Source organism: Cygnus atratus, chromosome 8 (genome assembly GCF_013377495.2).
Source record: "Cygnus atratus isolate AKBS03 ecotype Queensland, Australia chromosome 8, CAtr_DNAZoo_HiC_assembly, whole genome shotgun sequence".
Taxonomy (NCBI): Eukaryota; Metazoa; Chordata; class Aves; order Anseriformes; family Anatidae; genus Cygnus; species Cygnus atratus.
The window spans coordinates 28,115,654-28,118,997 of record NC_066369.1 but is presented as its reverse complement, the minus strand read 5'-3'; positions in this window follow the sequence as shown (position 1 = coordinate 28,118,997).

Below are 3,344 nucleotides of genomic sequence, written 5' to 3'. Positions count from 1 at the left end.
CCTCCCTGGAGCATCCCGCAGCGCCCTTCTGAGCTTCACGTGCCCGTGAGAACCCACATTTGTCAACAGTGCAGACCTGATGCCCATGTAAATAAAGTTTTATTTTTTACACTTATACTGGTAAACATGCAAGACACATTTTCATTTTTTGTCTATTTTGAGTGACTTCACTGATTTTCTCAACTTTAGGTATTTTCAGGGTTTCTCACTTTCTGGAGTACCTCCTTGTTCAGCTCTGAAGTGGCTTACATTTCTGCATTGATGAAAAAATCTTATGCGGAAAACTGAAATTTAATTACTCCACATCCATTCATTACTGTCCATCTTAGGTGCTGGAATTGTGAGGTTTCCATAAAGATTTGTTCCTCTAAAAAGCAAATCATATAAATTTTTGGTCTTGATAGAAGTATTGGGACAACAAGTATTTACTACATTCTTGCTAGGTTCAGTATATAAAATAGTGGAAAAGTTGACTCATTCCTTTCAAATAATAAAAAATAAATACATTTTTAAAAGTAAAGAAAGCTTTCAGTAAAAATTTACTTTATTTTTGCAAGCTAACTTAGGCATCCAAGATATGTAAAGGCTGCCTTTTGGCTTCCCCCACTGCTTAGCAGCAGGTACTTACCCAACAGTTGTCCCTGTGTTCGGGCTGTGGGGCTGGAAGCTGAGTGCTTATTTTAAGAAAAATGCTCCTAAAAGTAGGAGGAGAAATATAAATTGCCATGGGCTTCTCCTTAGCGTATCCAGTGGCTGGATACCCTTTCAACACACAAAAAAAATGTGGACTCTGATTTTGCGTTCTAGGGTTTGGCAGAAACAAACTTGACTATTGCTGTGTAGCCCCCCACCCATTCCCAGCACTGTATCAGTGTGCTCATAAATAATCCTAAAAATGTAGATGGCTTAATTAGAAATTATTAAATGTTCCAGGCTTAAGAAAACAGCAAAATAAAATTGCTATTTGCCACAGGGCCATTTGAAATCTGGCATCGAAGAGATCAGAAAAACAGAGCAAATACTTAACATTTACTTTAAAGTCTATACAGGCATTCTTATTTATTTTACCATGTGGTTACTATTAAGTGTGTTGGCCTGCATCCACCCTGGAAAAAAAAAAGACCAACAAAATAAAACCCCACCCCCCTTCAAGCATGCGCAGCTCTGCAGGCCTGCCAGCCCAAATATTTAGACTTCTCTAGCGGAGATGGACAGCCAGGGAGCCGGAGTGCGTCCTTGGCTGCAGAGCAGCTGGGGGCGTGTGTCCTTCACCCCCGGCCTTCCTGGGGAACAGTCCCGATGGAGGCTGTGGAGATGCAAGCTTACTTTTGGGCTCTCTTGCATGGCAATATTTAGGATATTTAGGGAAAACACCCTCCTCCTGCCTGCTTTCTCCCCATCCCAGGCTAGCTCACCTGGGATGTCCTCACCAAGTCCTCACGTGTTAACAATGCACCCAGTGGATGCAATAGGCGAGTCTTGCATTAGCTGCATGTGCCAATTCTCTTCCCTTGAGGTGAAACACAAAGGCTTGTGCTGATGCTGGCTGCAGCAAGCAGCTTGGATAACGCATGGAAGCCTTGCAATGCACTTAAAACTATTTTTCTTCATGGCTAGGTTCCAACACATGTACAGAGGGAAAGTACCTGATAGGGGTTGACTTAAGACAATACCAAATGCTTTACATATAGCAACTTAAATTAGATTTCCTCAATTAAACCACACATTGGCTATACTTAGGTCAAGATACTGTTTAGGAAAATAAAGTTTTCCTTTTTTTTTTTTAATAGCCTTGCTGGTATATCCAGCAAAATTCAGAATTTCAACCCCACATTTCTTTTCAATATGGAAATCATTGTGCTAACATTTCTGATCTGCTGAATATGAGGGAGACCTGGCATGTCTTAAAGCCCGTTCTATCACAGAAATTGTGACTAAAGGAGACTGCAGATAGGGATGAAGATGGAGCAGCCACTGCAGCTTTGTACTTTAATTGACTTTACATCCCTCTGTATCACAGGCATACGTGAACTAGCCCCCAGTTTTTCCTCCAAGCTCTTCTTATTTTTGCAAAATACCTTTAAAATATTTGTTTCTGTGCTTTTACGTAAGAAGTCAAGATCTGATTCAGGACAGGTCCATCAGCTCCACTAGATGCATGTTAAAATGGGAGAAAAAGCTGTTTTTGTTACGCACTCAGGTATTTTAACACTCTTCTCGGCCCCTTCACCCAGCCAGTAAGTTTCAAGGAGTTGTTGCTACTGTCTCTTTTTGTCTCTGAGTTTATTAAAGTGCAAATGTCAACCATGGAAACAGCTATCACATGCAGTGCAGTACACTGAGAACCACTTCCCACACCACCAACAGAAGGTAAAAGGCTTCTTTGTGATTATCTAATGCACAGTTACTTGTACAAAGGCCAAAACTGAACCCAAGCTCTGTGCCCTTCCACAAAGGCTATACCCAGAAATAAACCTCAATTTCAGTGAACCAGTCAACACAACCTTCCCGATTAGTTGACAAAGTACAAAATGTCAAGAAGGATGGAGTAGTCATAGAACTTAGTATTCTCTTCTGAGCTTCATGTTAATGATATGTTTGAAGAGATGCTTATACTCAGAGCTTTTTAAAGTTCAGCATCTTAGCAGAAGAAAAATCATAAATATTCTTTATAATCCAAACAAAACCTTGCAATGGGCTAGTCTGGTTCCTATCTCAGAGGTGAGGATTGTCTGCCCAGAGATGCTGGGCCATGGGTACTACAGTCGTCCTGGGATTCAGTTTTGCTTTGCACTCTAAAAGAAAAAAAACAAATGCATTGAGGTACAAAACACATGAATATAACATGATACAGAACATATGAACATGCTTTCAGCAACAAGAATAAATGTTACCATGTCTACAGTATCTACTTCACAGCTTTGTGAGATGAGGATAAATAAACTATTACAAAACTTGAAAAAAAAACTTAGAGATGAGTCTTACAAATAATTTTTTTTTTAAATTAAGGCAGCTTCAGCAAGAATTTCAAGGCTTTTTGTCGGAAACAGACTGTTTTTGTAACACTAAACAACAAGCTTTGTATCCAGAGTTCTGACTGTCTAATTTTGATGCTTAAAACTAGCAAAGATAAGTGCATTACGTATGCGCAGCATCAGTTCTGCTGCAAAAGTCAGTGTTTGGTCAACAGGAATAATGTGGGAATTCTGAAAATCAGTTCATCTTTCAGGCATGGAGAGAGAAACCTCCGAATGAACCTTAAATCCATGTCCCAAGAGGCAGACTGGAAATTCAGAATTATAGGAAGCTGTTGCCTTTTTGTAAGTAAATGATGAAGAGAAATC